At 37.8% G+C, this 16,087-nt stretch overlaps 1 pseudogene across 1 annotated transcript; it reads left to right on the plus strand.

Annotated features, from left to right (window-relative positions):
- Positions 1-3,237: 3,237 nt before the first annotated feature.
- On the plus strand, positions 3,238-14,134 carry LOC306641931 (quinone oxidoreductase-like protein 1; annotated as a pseudogene). Its single transcript, XR_013766836.1, has 5 exons — positions 3,238-3,401; positions 8,222-8,337; positions 11,000-11,093; positions 12,174-12,279; positions 13,434-14,134. The product of XR_013766836.1 is annotated as a quinone oxidoreductase-like protein 1 (transcript).
- Positions 14,135-16,087: the final 1,953 nt, after the last annotated feature.

The following is a 16,087-nucleotide window of genomic DNA, read 5'->3' on the forward strand; positions in this document are numbered from 1 at the left end:
TTAGCCTCCAGAAGAACTAGGATTATAGGCATGCACCATCAGGTGACCATCTGCTATTTAGAAACATGCCATTTATGAAGAAGCATGGCTTGGACTGCATATGGGAAGGAATGTGCCCTCCTCTATGGGCCATAACAGGTCTCGCCAGCACAAACATGCATAGGAACCCCTCAATAACATGCCCGTGGTTCCTCTGTTCTAGGACACACTCTTTGGCACTTCTCCAGTATTCAACTTACTTGCTCCAAGTATTGACCCTTCTTCACTCTCCTCTCTGGCTGTGCTTACTGGCTTTGACTACCTTAGCTGTGAAACCCCAATGAATGGTTAACAAGTTTCCTAAGTTAGAAAAATAACAAGGGATCCAGTCAAGGTGGGCTAATGGGGTTTTCCAGTATTTTTTAGCCCCATCCAGGAAACAAACCTTCCATTGTGGATCCTCCTGACAGGTGAGGAAAGTGGTGTTAGAGGGAGACCTCTGGAGCCTGTAGGTCAAGGCCCACTCCCCTCATCAGAAGTGGCTCAGCCCATTCACTTGTCAATCACTCAAGCTGGCTGCACTGCCTGCCCTCCAGTAAATCAGCATCCTTAGGTGGCCACAGGACTGGGATTGGGTACACTTGCCACTCTTGCCTGTGTCCTGGAGGTGGCCATGGAATCCTGGCAGCTGGTGGTGGAGGTGGTTCATGACACCTTCCCCTGGGCTGACCCCATGGGCCCTCTTCCCAGACACTTTAAATCCCTCCAAGTCCTTGATCAACAAGCGTGGGTTTGCTGAATGATGATCCCCTCATCAACGATGCAACCAGCCTAGCATTGGGTGCACACACCTTAACCCAGGATTCTGGAGGAGAGGGCCACAAATGCCCCATCCTACAATGGCCTCACCCTGGAGAGGTAGCCCTGTGGCTCCAGGCACTCCTCACTTCTGCACAGGCTCTGAACGGAAGGGTGGGAGACCAACCCCACATAGGCCATAGGGTGCCCCCACCCAGGACCCATAGCAGTTCCCATGCCTGGCCTCAAGGATTGGACCAGCCCTGCCCACTTCAGAGTCTTCCCTACCTGCTGTTCCATGGGGCCAATCCAAGGCAATGGCAGTCACAGTGGCCTGCATCTTGGCAACAGAGAGGGGCCCACATACCCTGGTAGCACATCCAGACCAGAGAAATGGGAGGGTGGGGCTGGAGAGGGGACGTGGCATCAAGGGCTCCCTGTGCAGGACTCCAAAGCCCAAGGCCCTGCCCAGAGAGCCCCTGCACAGGTTCAGGGGAGGAGAGAGCAGGACTCTGTGCAGAGCTCAGGTCCTCCAGGGCTGCCAGGCGTGCTTGTCCTGAGAGTCTAGCTGGTAGGGCGACCTCACCAAGTACTGCGTGTGCACGCACACATGCACATGCAGCCCAGATGTGGCCTTTAGGCCTAATGTGTGAAATTCAGGGGAGCAAACCCCAGAAGTTAGGGGCACACTGCTGCACTTACTGGAAAACTCTCTGTGGCAAGTGTATAGCTCAGCTGTCTTGGTGACCCGCTACTGGGGGTCATGATCCCACTGCCCCAGGAGAAATGTTTTGGAGGCAGGGGGTTTGCCAGAGGTCAGAATGAAGAGCCAGGGCTGAGGCCTCAGGTGTTGGGATCCCACCCTAGGACTGTGGGAAAGGAGGATGTGAGGAGCTGATGCCCAAGTCTGAGCTGGCCTAGCACTCTGAGACACTGCAGAGCAGGAACATTCCACCAGTAGGAGGCTGGCAAATCAGTTCCCAGGAAACCAAAAGATATTTCTCCAAAGTGTGGCCAGAGAACATCTTTGGATAGCTTTTCTATGCCTTACTCTCAAACCTGGACATGTTTATTTTCCACAGAGAGGAGTACTATCAATGTTTTTGCTGTTGCAATTGTTGCTACTGGTGGTTTAATTCTTATTCTTCCCTGGTAATTTATTGTTCACAGTTCTTACACAGAAATATTTCAAATTAAATTAGAGGAAGGTTTACTGTGAGGCTATAAGATTAAGATGCATTGAGCAATAACATGCTAAGCATTTGACATATAATTCCTTATATGTGACTTTATCATACTGTATGTAAAGTCGGAATTTATCTTCAGTTTAATCTTTCCAGATGGGAGGTGTGATTGCAGATACGGGATACTCACTTGTAATATTTGTAGCACATAGAAAATTACTCAACTTGTAATATTTACAATGTAAATGACTATAAGAATTCCTCTAAGTCGATAAATAAGAAAAAGACAGGATGATAGAAAGTTGGACAAAGACTTGAACAGTCACTTCATGAAAAGAATTCCAAAAGTCCAGCAAATGTAGGGGCTCAGCCTTTTTAGTAGTAGGGGAAAAGCAAATTTAAGTCACAGTAAGAAATCACTATACCATTATGCACGTGACTGGCAAAAATGTAAAAATCTCATAAAGAGTTTACTGTACTAAGACAATGATGTGGGAAAGTAAATTTATACAAGAACACTGAAAAGTGTGTAACTAAGTCAAAAGTAATATACTCTGGGACCTGGGATTTCCACTCCAAAGTAAATATCCTAATGAAAACCATGCATAATGTAATGGTATCCTTTATACATTCTTAGCAACATTCTGTTTGTCATTGACAAAACTGGAAACAACACAAATGTTCATGAGCTGAAGAATAGATAACCAAAGGTGTTTGCACATAGTGGAATACCATAAAACAACAAAAACCAAAGTACCACTACAACCTCCCAAATGAAAGGGCACAAAAATGTGTTTCTTAAAAACAATGTTCAACATAAAAGGCGATATAGCAAAGAATATTTAGGGTATGGTTCTATTTAGATAAACATTCAAAACCAGGCAAAACTGAATGATGGTTGAGGAGTGCACACTTGATAAACTCTAAAGGTGAATCAGAAATCAAGTGAGAATGGTGACCCCTGGTGGGGAGAGAGGAGGCTGCTGGGATGATCCTTATGCACTGTTTCTCCTTTCTGATGGTGGTTATTTACCTTCTGCTTTTTATTTATTAATGCAGTTGTGTTAATGTTTCACGTACTCTCCTGAATGTATTTAGGAAATATACTCACTCAGTACACACTGACTCCTAGATTATATGTGGGCAAGAGTGGACCAAGGAAACCATAATGTTGGGGAGAGGTTAACAGGAACAGGGGCTTGGACCAGGGCCATGGTCCATGGACAAAGAGATGGAAAGAAATAGATCCATCAGGCAGTATTAATAGGACTTGCTAATGGATGGTTTCCTCCTATTCCTTGAGATAGTTCTTAAACCAGAAAAGGATACATGGACAGAAGCAGCTGGAACTATTCGGGATGGAGTATGAGCTTATATAGCCCTGCATTATCTTTCTCATCTCTCTCCTGGAAAATCAGTACTGAGATGGATAGAGCAAATGTAAGTGTTAATGTTTGTTTTTAAGAAATAGATTGATTTCCGGATGTTGAACCAACCTTGCATCCCTGGGATAAAACCCACTTGATCGTGGTGCACTATCTTTTTAATATATTTTTGTATGCGATTTGCTAAAATTTTGTTGAGAATTTTTGCGTCGATGTTCATTAAGGATATTGGTCTGAAATTTTCTTTCCTCGATGTGTCACTGTCTGGCTTAGGTATCAGGGTGATACTGGCTTCATAGAATGAGTTTGGGAGGGTTCCCTCCTCTTCTATTTAATGGAATACTTTGAGGAGTATTGGAATGAGCTCTTCTTTAAAGGTTTTGTAGAACTTGGCTGAGAACCCATCTGGTCCCAGACTTTTCTTTGTTGGTAGGCTTTTGATGACCTCTTCTATTTCATTGCTTGAAATTGATTTATTTAAGTTGTGTATGTCCTCCTCATTCAGTTTAGGTAATTCATATGTCTCTAGAAACTTGTTGATGTCTTCGAGATTTTCTGTTTTGTTGGAGTATAGATTTTCAAAATAGCTTCTAATTATGTTTTGTATTTCACTCATGTCTGTTGTGATATTTCCTTGTTCATTCCGAATTTTAGTAATTTGAGTTTTCTCCCTCTTTCTCTTTGTTAGTGTGGCTTAGGGTTTATCAATTTTGTTTATTTTTTCAAAGAACTAAGTATTTATTTTGTTAATTTTTCCGATTGTTTCTTTTGTTTCAATTTCGTTGATTTCAGCTCTGATTTTAACTATTTCCTGTCTTCTACTACTTTTGGTGTTGGTCTGCTCTTCTTTTTCTAGGGCTTTGAGCTGTAGTGTTAAGTCGTTTATTTGTTGATTTCTACTTCTTTTGTTGAATGCAATGGACTAAAAGTTAGGAATCACATGATTATTTCAATAGATGCAGAAAAAGCATTTGATAAAATACAGCATCGCTTCATGCTCAAAACACTAGAAAAAATTGGGGTAGTGGGAACATTCCTTAACATTGTAAAGGCCATCTACGCTAAGCCCATGGCCAATATCATTCTAAATGGTGAAAAACTGAAAGCATTTCCCCTAAAAACTGGAACAAGGCAGGGATGCCCTCTTTCACCACTTCTATTCAACATCGTTCTTGAGACTCTAGCCAAAGCAATTAGACAAGCCAAAGAAATTAAAGGGATACGAATTGGAAAAGAACTCAAACTATCCCTGTTCGCTGATGACATGATTATATATTTAGAGGAACCTGGAAACTCTTAAACTCTAAAACTCAAACTTAAACTCAGAAAACTCTTAGAACTCATAAGTGAATTCAGTAAAGTAACAGGTTACAAGATCAATGCTCATAAATCCAATGCATTTTTATACATAAGTGATGAATCTTCAGAAAGAGAAATTAGGAAAACTACCCCATTCACAATAGCATCAAAAAAAAAAAATACTTGGGAATCAATCTCACAAAAGAGGTGAAAGACCTCTACAATGAGAACTACAGAACAGTAAAGAAAGAAATTAAAGAAAACCTTAGAAGATGGAAAGATCTCCCATGTTCTTGGATAGGCAGAATTAATATTGTCAAAATGGCCATACTACCAAAAGTGCTATACAGATTCAATGCAATTCCAATTAAAATCCCAATGATGTACCTTACAGAAATAGAGCAAGCAATTATGAAATTCATCTGGAAGAATAAGAAACCCAGAATAGCTAAAGCAATCCTCAGTAGAAAGAGTGAAGCAGGGGGTATCGCAATACCAGATCTTCAACTCTATTACAAAGCAATAGTAACAAAAACTGCATGCTATTGGTACCAAAATAGACAGGTGGATAAATGGTACAGAATAGAGGACATGGGCACAAACCCAAATAAATACAATTTTCTCATACTAGACAAAGGTGCCAAAAATATGCAATGGAGAAAAGATAGCCTCTTCAACAAATGGTGCTGGGAAAACTAGAAAACCATATGCAACAGAATGGAATTAAACCCCTACCTCTCACCCTGCACAAAACTCAACTCAAAATGGATCAAGGACCTCGGAATCAGACCAGAGACCCTTCATGTTATAGAAGAAAAAGTAGGTCCAAACCTTCAACTTTGGCTTAGGATCAGACTTCCTTAACAGGACTCCCATAGCACAAGAAATAAAAGCAAGAATCAATAACTGGGATAGATTCAAACTAAAAAGCTTTCTCTCAGCAAAGGAAACTATCAGTAATGTGAAGAGAGAGCCTACAGAGTGGGAGAATATCTTTGCCACTCCTACTTCAGATAGAGCACTAATTTCCAGAATATATAAAGAACTCAAAAAACTCTATACCAAGAATACAAATAATCCAATGAACAAATGGGCTAAGGATATGAACAGACACTTCACAGAAGAAGATGTACAAGCAATCAACAGATATATGAAAAAATGTTCAACATCTCTAGTAATAAGAGAAATGCAAATCAAAACTACCCTAAGATTTCATCTCACCCCAATTAGAATGGCGATTATCAAGAACACAAGCAACAATAGGTGTTGGCGAGGATGTGGGGAGAAAGGTACACTCATACATTGCTGGTGGGGTTGCAAATTAGTGCAGCCACTCTGGAAAGCAGTATGGAGATTCCTCAGAAAGCTTGGAATGGAACCACCATTTGACCCAGCTATCCCACTCCTTGGTCTATACCCAAAGGACTTAAAATCAGCATACTACAGAGATACAGCCACATCAATGTTCATAGCTGCTCAATTCACCATAGCCAGATTGTGGAACCAACCTAGATGCCCTTCAGTTGATGAATGGATAAAGAAACTGTGGCATATATATACGATGGGATATTACTCCACCATGAAGAATGATAAAATTACGGCATTTGCAGGCAAATGGATGAAATTGGAGAATATCATGCTAGTGAGATAAGCCAATCTCAAAAAAAAACCAAAGGACGAATGATCTTGCTGATAAGCGGATGAGGACATATAATGGGGGGTAGGAGGGGTTAGCGTTAGGGCTAGGGTTAGGTTTAGGGTTAGGGATAAGGAGGGTGGTAAGAATGGAGGAAGGAAGGACTGTATAGAGGGAAAAGAGGGGTGGGAGCGGTGGGGGGAAGGGAAAAAATAACAGAATGAATCAAACAACATTGCCCTATGTAAATTTATGATTTTTAATAAAAAAAATTTAAAAAAAGAAATAGATTAAGGGCTGGGGATATAGGTCAGTTGGCAGAGTGCTTGCCTTGTAAGCACAAGGCCCTGGGTTCAATCCCCAGCACCGCAAAAAAAATAAATAAATAAAAAATAGATTAACATACAGTCAACCTAGGGAATTTAGAAACAAGCTAATAGAATTCTTTGCCAATAGATTAATAATTGATATTTTTACCGGCCTCCCATTTTGTTACCATAAGCAGGTTTTATCAATAGGAGGTAAAAGTTAGATTTAGTATAATTAGTTTCTAATTACTTTAAATTTACCAGAACATTAAAAAGCAAACAAGTCTCCCCCACCCACACCACATGCTGGGGAGGGGACCCAGGGTTGGTAAGTAAGCTCTCTACCACTGAGTTGTAACCCCAGCCAAATCATTTTTGTTCATTCCTGGAATTCCTTACTGGTTTTATATCATATCACTGACACACTCAGGTTAATAAAGTGTTGGCATTTTATAGATAGATCACACACGAGGTCAAAATGTACTAATTTAAATGTATTACATATAGCATTCAAAAATAGACAATTGCAATAATAGACACTAAAAGACTATGTAAAACTGGTCTTGGTGGCACACATTTATAATCCTAGTGACTCTGGAGGCTGAGGCAGGAGGATCACAAGTTTGAGGCCAGTCTCAGCAAAATTAGTGAGGCCTTAAGCAACTTAGCAAGACTCTGTCTCAAAATAAAAAGTGCTGGGGATGTGGCTGAGTGGGTAAGCACCACTGGGTTTAATTCCCAGTGCAAAAAAACAAACAAAAAGAATATGTAAAATATTGTAATCTAAAATAATTGCAAAATTTGAGGTGAATTTATAGTTTTCTATTTGGCTATTGATGAAAATTATTTTCCTTTCCTTTTCTCTGGAAAAAGGCAGAGCTGTCTTCAGCATTGACGTGCTCTGATGTCCGACATCGCGGTAGTAGTGTTTCCCTGTGCTCACCCTACAAGTCCAAATACAGATGGAGTGTTTGAAGTGCTCCAGTCTCCAAAGAGAGGCAGCTAGGTTCCTGAAGTACTTAAACAGTGCCCTTAAGCCGCCTTTCTCTTTCTGCGGTCATGTTTCTGAACGTGACCTCCATCCTGGAAATGATGCTCAGACCTGAGCATGTGATGTGTGCAGCTTTTCTACTCCCCCTTCTGAAGTTCGCTGCTAAATTTATCTGTATTTTTTCCTTTTTTATTATAACATTTTTTGTTTTGGGGGGTTTGTTTTTTTGTTTCTTTGTGTCACTAGGGAGAATTCACGGGAAGTCTGCCTTGGAGCTACATCCCCAGACCTTTTTATTTTTTATTTGTTTCTTTATTTTAAAAAATATATTAAAGTAATCCAGGTGCAATGGTGCATGTCTGTAATCTCAGTGACTTGGGAGGCTCAGCAACTTAGCAAGACCCCGTCTCAAACTAAAAAATAAAAAGGGCTGTTGATATGGCTCAATATGAAGCATCCTAGGTTCAATTCCTAGAACCAGAAAGAGTGTACATGCATGTACCTATATACACACACATATACTATATATACACACGCACACACACACACACATACACACAATATATATATGCTGTATATTTTATATAGTCTACAAAATAGATTGGATCTGGCCTGTCCCCTGTATATGTGTTTCCACACAGGTATTTGGCACAATAGCCATTCAGGTCACACAGCACAGAGGAGCCAAAGTCATTTCAACAGCATGCAGCTTGGAAGACAAGCAGTGCCTTGAAAGACTTAGACCTTCTATAGGTGGGTAACATTTCTCAGCACAAACTTTAGAACATGAAGTTTTTCAGGGAAATAAAAACCGCAAAACTGCACTGATGAAGTGAAGTACAAAATCCCAAATGAAAGTTAATTTTTTTTGTAACTAAAATGTAACTTTTATTAGAAAAGCATACACACTTCAAATTCACATATCCTTTTTAGCTGTTGACTTTGTAGGTTTCAATGACAAAAGTCTGTCGCAAGTCCCCAAAAGGTGGACTTATTTATTTATTTATTTATTTTTTATTCCAGGTAAACTGATCATTGACTCAGAAGTCTTGTTCTGGAAATATTCCCTGTGCTTTGCTACCTCCTAGACATTTTTTAAAAATTTATTTTTATTGTAAACAAATGGGATATATGTTGTTTATGTTTGTACAAAAAGTAAAGGCATACCATTTGTGTAATCATACATCTATACCAGGTAATGGTGTTTGATTCATTCTGTTATTTTTTCCTTCCCCCACCCCTCCCATCCCTCTTTTCCCTCTATACAGTCCCTCCTTCCTCCATTCTTGCCCCCCTCCCACCCCCATTATGTGTCATCATCCGCTTATCAGTGAGATCATTTGTCCTTTGGTGTTTTGAGATTGGCTTATCTCACTTAACATGATATTCTCTAATTTCATCCATTTGCCTGCAAATGCCATAATTTTATTATTCTTTATAGTTGAGTAATATTCCATTGTATATATATACCACAGTTTCTTTATCCATCCATCAGTTGAAGGACAACTAGGTTGGGTCCACAATCTGGCCATTGTGAATTGAGCAGCTATGAACATTGATGTGCACTAACAGCTAAAAAACAAATCTGTGCTGATTCCAAATTTACTTAAGTTATAGCTTTAATTATTTAAAATTTTTCAAACTTACATCTTTCTTTTTTCTTAATTTTTTGTCTTAACAACTTACCCAAGTTTGCTTTAAGTGAACCTGACACAGTTTAGAAATACCTGTTTTTTCTTTGGTTTCACTCAATAAATCAGTATATTTCTGTATCACTCTGTTTCTTAACCTCTTTTACCCCATCATATGCCCTTAAAGTTCTCTGTTTTCTGTGAGACCCTAGGAAGACAAATGATCCATGCACACAGAAACACAAGTCAGATATAGTTTAAAGTGAGCAGGAATGGTGGACTCTTATGAGTCTCTTGTAAGCTCTTAAGAAGTTTCAACCTAAGAAATATAAATAAATAAATAAATAAATAAATAAAACATATGTGTGTGTGTGTGTGTGTATAAAACTTGAACCTCTCCAAACAGCAGTGCATATGGAGAGGAGGAAGAAAATAGGAACAGAGAAACTAACTGAAATAAATCAAAGAGGATGAGCAGAATATAAGTGAAGGGAGGTAGAAAGGGAAATAATGTTCACTGAGCTTAATATGGACATTTCCTCCTTACAGTCTCAACAGACTTGTGGTGGATAACCATGAAATAGTTTCTCAGAATTTAACTAGCTTCTGCAATCATATACAATTAGACAAGGGACTGGAATGGGCCTTGATTCCTGACCTAACAGTAAAGTCCATGTTATTTCCATTGTTACATTATGCATCCTGCAGAAATAACCAAGAAATGGAAGGGAGGTAATACAGGGCTGAAGGAAAAGAGGGAAAAGAATAGATTTGAAAGTACAATGGAGGAAGCAAGCAAGTGGTATTATTGAAGGGAAAAGTTTCATATTGGTCAATTCTACCCTTCCTAGGTGATTTCAGTCTTCTTTCCCTTCTGTCTTCCCACTCAATTCCTCCAAATCTCAGATTACTGTTGCACTATTTCTCAAAGCTGAGCAGCTTTAAGAGGAATTCTCTTCAACAAGGTGTTGATGATATTTAGAAATGGGCCTGGGATGTTGCTCAGTGGTAGAGAACTTGCCTGGCATGCACCAAATCCTGGATTCAATCTGAAGCACCACAAAAATATAGAAATAAAAATATAAAAATGCAATACAAAATTTGTTTGCTAGTTCAAGTTCTGATTATTCTATTATATAGAAATATAATTATTTTTTCTACTAATACAATACTTTTAAAGTAACCAATTAAAATTAATTTTCACTAATAGCTAAAAATAATCATGTTCCTTTTCCTTACTTTCAGGACTTTTCTCCATTTTGGTAGCAAGGGGAGGGATTCTATGACTGAGAAAGGATAAAACAGCTCGTAGTAGCTAAGTACCATGATGAACAACTCTATTCTTATGTTTATGAACTTTAAACATAATAAAAATCTAAACATATTTAAGAAACTGCTTATTCTTCCAGTTCACGTTGTAATATGAACGATACATATATACCTCTGTGTTTTCAGATTCTCAGTTCTAGTAACATATCCTAAGCTATTGAGAACAATCTTCTGCATCCACAGACTGTCCTTTGACCACCTTACCACAAAATGCTCATATTTTTATTTTACTGAATTTATCAGTCCATTCATTTAAAATTGAACCTTATCAAAGTTGGGCTTGATGGGAAAATGTTTTATTGGTTTATAATTTTCCCCTTTAAATGTATTATTTAATAATTGAACTGCTTAACTCATTTCAGAAGAGAGAGGACAGATATATCTTTTCTTTTTTCTCCCCCTGATTTGTATTGCTCACATATAGAACAGTACAATTGCCTGATTTCCTGTCCTTTACAGCCTGAGTGATTGATGGGAAAGTCCATATTGCTGAAAGCTGTTTGGAAGAAACGGGAGGCCTGGGAGTAGATATTGTCCTAGGTGCTGGAGGTTGGTACCCATGAAATCAATAGCCTGTGTAGTTTTTTTCAGTTTGATGAATTTCAGAAAAAAAAAAAAAAAAAAGCAAAACAAAAAACAAACAAAGCGAGGGAATAATTGTTAATGCATTTCTTAAATTGGATGTTAAATTTTAACTAAAGACTTCTCAGTTTAAGTTGGAGCTTCTTCACATTATTCCCATTATAATCACTGTATATCTGGAAGAGAGATCATGCTTGCCTTTTAAAGGACAGGAATTGAAGTTTAAGTAACAGAAGACAAATCTCTGTAAAAAACCTGTTTCTGTGATCTCATTTGGTCCCAGATAGTACACTTTATTATCCAGATGCCTTTACGCAGTCATTTCTGCTATGTGTGGCTGCCCTCTATTTAGGTTGATTTCTGTGGTCTCTAGATGGAAAACATACAGAAGTTTGTTTTCTCTCTTCTTGAACTTTTTTAGTTTAACCAATATCTATTCAACACCTTATCTGTACACACTTAGTGCCATCACTCTGAAAATATTATAGTCCCACAGAGTGCTTCTGTATATATTTTGTTGTGAATACCACTTTGGCCATCATGTGTGGGGTTGGTTTGTTTATTTTAAACACTTTTAAGATTTAAATATCAAGATTTTCAATTAACTCAGAAAAATCTTTCAGTGATAGTGAACATACACTTCATTGACATCACTTTTGCAATTACACATTTCAATAATTATGTCAAAGTGTGACTATTTTGAATCTGAATGCTTTAATCAGAAAGCAACTCATCCCACTGTATTGTCATCCTTGTTATAATTAATACATTATGGGATTTAACTATCTATTATATTACCTTACTTAGTGTCTGAATGCAAACAGACTTTCTTTCACTTATAATAAAATATAGAATAAACCTTATAAAGTTTCAATGCAAAAGGTATATTTTAAGATATGTGAATACAATGTGTTGCCTTTTTCTAAGAAAAATGCCTCCAAGTTACTACATTAAAAAGTAAAACTTTTTGAACAACAAATTTTTGTCATATTATTATAAAATATATTTCTTCTCTCTCTTTCTGTATTCATTTACAAGTGAGATTATAGAGTAAAGATGATGAACCAACTGTAAAATTACAACTACTGCATGAACATGATATCATCACACTTCTTGGTGTTGGAGGCCATTGGATAACAACAGAAGAAAGCCTTCAGGTATTATCAGAAACAATAAAGCATTTCTGTTAGACCAAGAATGTAATTAAAAAGAAAATGCCTAATTATACCCTACTTTTTTTTTTTTGGCAGGGTGGGTATTGAACCCAGAGCCTTGTGCTTGAGAAGCAAGCACTCTGCCAACTGAGCTATATCCCCAGCACTTAATTATACCCTATGTTTAAAGGAATGTAGTTTATTTTTTTTTATGTTAGATATATGTTGACCAAAATGTTAAAATAGTGCCTAATAGGGGAGTTCTTCAGTTAGAATTACTTATAATTTTATGTACTTGTTTGAGAGTAGTGACTTCTGCATTTTTAAATGCAGTTCAGTGGTAGATCGCTTGCCTGGCATGCATAAGACCCTGGGTTCAGTCCCCACCACTCCAGAAAAAACCCGATTGCTGGGCACAGTGGTGCATGCCTGTAAACCCAGTGACTCAAGAAGCTGAGGCAGGAGGATGACAAGTTTAAGGCCAACCTTAGCAATTTAGGCCCTAAACAACTTAGCAAGACCCTGCCTTCAAATAAAAAATAAAACTGCTAGGGACGTAGATCAGTAGAAAGTTACCCTTGGGTTCAATCCCCAAAATAAATTTTTAAAAACTATATTTCAAATAGCAATCCTTTCTTAGTAACAAACATCATTGACATATACTTAACAAAATATTTCTGTGTAAAACTATCGCAACTTCCTAATTATTTAAATTGGAATTACAATTCAAATGTATCAATACACAATCTTCCAAATGTTTTTCAGTAGAATTCAAATTAAATATATAACAGGTGAAATGTAAATGCCATAATTCTCATATGCCTATCTTGACTGACTTTCTACTGTTCTTATGAAGGTGACTGGTAAGTAAAATGGCCAGAAACCACATACACACACCTGTACAACTTCAGCACCAGGATTCTAGATTGCCCTTCATCTAACCTATACACCTTCTGTTTCATCATCATTTGGGGCCATAAAATAGAAAATAAAACATTATACCAACGTTATAGTTTACATGTTGTTAAAGTTTACTGAATCTTTGTGATTTGGATATGATTTAATTTTTGTAGATTTTTTTTCTGGCTCTTGCTACTAATCATCCTTCAGCTCTTAGGCTCACAGTAATTGATTGATCTTTGTTTATTCTTTCAAAGTTGGATCCTCCAGATAGCCATTGCCTCTTCCTCAAGGAACAAGGATGGCTTTCCTTAATGATGAAATTTGTAATTTGTCAAATGTACAACAGGGAAAATATCTTTACATCCTTTTCTTTTATGGACTTGAGTTTCTGGCTTGAAATTTACCTTGTACTCTAGTTATAAATTCTTTCATTATGATAATAAGAAATAAAAATTAGCCATTAACTCTCCTTGAGTATGCCAGTGTTCCAAGTGTCTTGCAGGTATTTGTTTAAATGTTAAAACAATCTATGAGATTTAAGTATTATTATCCCTGTTTCACAGTTGAAGAAATTAAAGGATAGCAAGTGGCAGAACCAGAGTCATACCCAGAAAGTCTCCCTCCTTTCAGAGTAGGAAATAAACCATAATATCATGTGGAAGATGGTTTGGTTTTCTCTTTAACTTGACACTACACATGTTGCCTTGAGAGGTTGCACACTTTACTCCGATGATACTATCATTGCACAAAATCTTTCACAGAACAGTTGGTTTTTATAAATATTGGTGCTAAGAAATCTTCATCAAATGAGGATGCATCTGGATTTTTAAAAATAGAAGTCATTCAGTTGGGCATGGTGGTGCATTTCTGTAATCTCAGCCACTCTGGAGGCTAAGGCAGGATTGTAAGTTCAAGGCCAGCCTCAGCAACTTAGTGAAACCCTCAAAAAAAAAAAAAAAAAGCAACTTAGTGAAACCCTCAAAAAAAAAAAAAAAAAAAAAAAAGCGGGGGGTGGGGAGGGCTGGGAAGGGATGTAGATCAGTGGTAAAGTGCACCTGGATTCAATCCCTAGTACCACCAAAAAAAGAACAAAAGGCATTAAAGACAAATGTAGTGAATGAAGTCAGATCATTCCAGTTTTGGTGAAAGTAATAAGAAGTTTCTCTGTGAGAAGGAGAAAGCAGTTCCAAAAACAAAGGTCCAAAATTCTCTTGAGAAGGGTCAACTTCTCTTAAGAATTGCTTTTATTTGTAAGATGACTTTTAAATGCAGTTGTACTTCATAAGTTTCAATGTATTGGATCACAGTGTTCTTGTATGATAACTTTTGTGTGAAGGGATTTATATACCTTTACATTTGTATCCACTGAACATCGTACATTACCTTTGTCAAACATTACATTTGTGTGTAGTTATATATGTGTGATGTGTGCAAAGGTCAGCCCCTTCTAGGAGTAATGACAGATTTATTTCAAAAGCTTAAAATAGTAATATTAAAGGCTGGGGGTGTAGATCAGTGGTAGAACACTTGCCTAGCATGTGCAAGGCCCTGGATTCAATCCCCAGCACCCCAAACAAAAAAGAAAAAAAAAAGTAATATGTAATGAGAGCACTAAATGTGTTGCATGTTAAGGAGCTTTCAGAACTCTTTCATGTAGTAAATGTAGTAGTCTAAAGTATTTTGATTTAAATATTTTTTAAATAATTTTTTTATTAAAAAGTTATGTTTCTAGGATAACATGAGATGTGAACAATAGAAAACACCATATAGCTATTATGAATAATAGCCAGGCATGGTGGCATTCACTTACTCTTAGGGGCTCAGGGAGGCTAAGGCAGGAGGATAACTAGTTCAAAGTCAGCCTCAGCAACTTAGTGAGACCCTGTCTCAAAATAAAAAATATACTAAAAATACTGGGGATGTGGCTTCATGGTTAAGTGCCCCTGGGTTGAATTCTCAGTACCCCCCCCCCCAAAATAAACAAATACAATTAGTTAGCATGTTTTGAATCTTACATATTAGAATCTAGGCTGACTGTCCTGTGTTAATTCTCTCGAACCACCTCTACCCATCCCATGACAAGATGATTTTAATCTATTTGACAAATCCCTGGATCAGGTTGAAATATGACATGTTTATATGAAATATGCTAAATTTTCCAAAATAAAAATATATGCTATATTCAGACAGTCCCCAACTCAACAATGGTTTCTCTTAAGATTTTTTTACTTTATGATGTTGCCAAAGCAACATGCAGTCAGTAGAAAACATACTTTGAATTTTTACTTTTTCCTGGTCTAGCCATATGCTGTACGATACTGATATTCTCTTGTAATGCTGGGCAGCAACAGCGAGATACAGCTCCCAGTTAGCTGTAAGATCATGAGGAGAAACGACCAATACTCTGCAGTTTACTGTGTTGCTAAATAGGATATTTGGTAGGGTATTCAGTGCACTTTGATTGATGATATGGTTAAGGTAGAGTGGTTTTATTGGAACAAAATCCCATCATAAGTCATGGAGCATCTATATGTACACACACAGAGCAATTTTGTTTGCTTGTTTGGCTGTACTGGAGATAACATCCAGAGACACTCTACCACTGTGGGAGCAGACATCCCACAGACTCTGTTTTTTGAGATAAGGCCTTGTTAAATAGCCCAGGTTGCTTCAAACTTGTGATCCTCCTGCCTCAGCATCCTTAATCTCAGGGATTACAGGCATGAGACACTGCACCCAGAGCAATTTCAGTAACAGAGGTATAAAGAGAGTTTGCAGGGATGTGACTATGTGAATTAATGTTGTTTATTTAGCTCATTCCTCTTTAGCTTTTAAAAAGACTTATGATCATACTTTCTAATTTACATTTTCTGAAGTCCTGAATCAAACTTTAGTTCTCACTTGTGCA

The sequence above is a fragment of the Sciurus vulgaris genome (genome assembly GCF_902686455.1).
Source record: "Sciurus vulgaris genome assembly, chromosome: 12".
In the NCBI taxonomy this organism is placed as follows: domain Eukaryota; kingdom Metazoa; phylum Chordata; class Mammalia; order Rodentia; family Sciuridae; genus Sciurus; species Sciurus vulgaris.